Source organism: Pteropus alecto, unplaced genomic scaffold (assembly GCF_000325575.1).
Source record: "Pteropus alecto unplaced genomic scaffold, ASM32557v1 scaffold223, whole genome shotgun sequence".
Lineage (NCBI taxonomy): Eukaryota > Metazoa > Chordata > Mammalia > Chiroptera > Pteropodidae > Pteropus > Pteropus alecto.
In genome coordinates, this window is record NW_006434441.1 from 2103096 (window position 1) to 2103476 (window position 381).

The following is a 381-nucleotide window of genomic DNA, read 5'->3' on the forward strand; positions in this document are numbered from 1 at the left end:
AGGCCATAAGTATCAGTTAGCGTGGACCACAAGAACCATTTTGCCTGAGATCAGGAGGGTGGAGGTGAAGCAGCATCCACAGTATAAATGTTCTCGAGGTTGATGTGGTCACTTACCTGCTGGCTCCTCTCCTTGGTGTGGGGTCCTTCTTCAGTTCCCAGTTCCAGATGTTTCCTTCTGTGACAGAGGACACCAGCTTTACCTAGAAGACTCCCTGTTTTCAAAATGGGGGGCAGCAGGAGACTGACATGAATTCCAGTCTGTCCTCATGGGTTCCAGCTTGTCCTCACTGTCCCGTTTACATCCACCTTCCCTTCCTGACTGCCTGCTCTACAGACTCCAAGCTTCAGCACTGGATGAAGGCAATAGCTTTATAGAGAC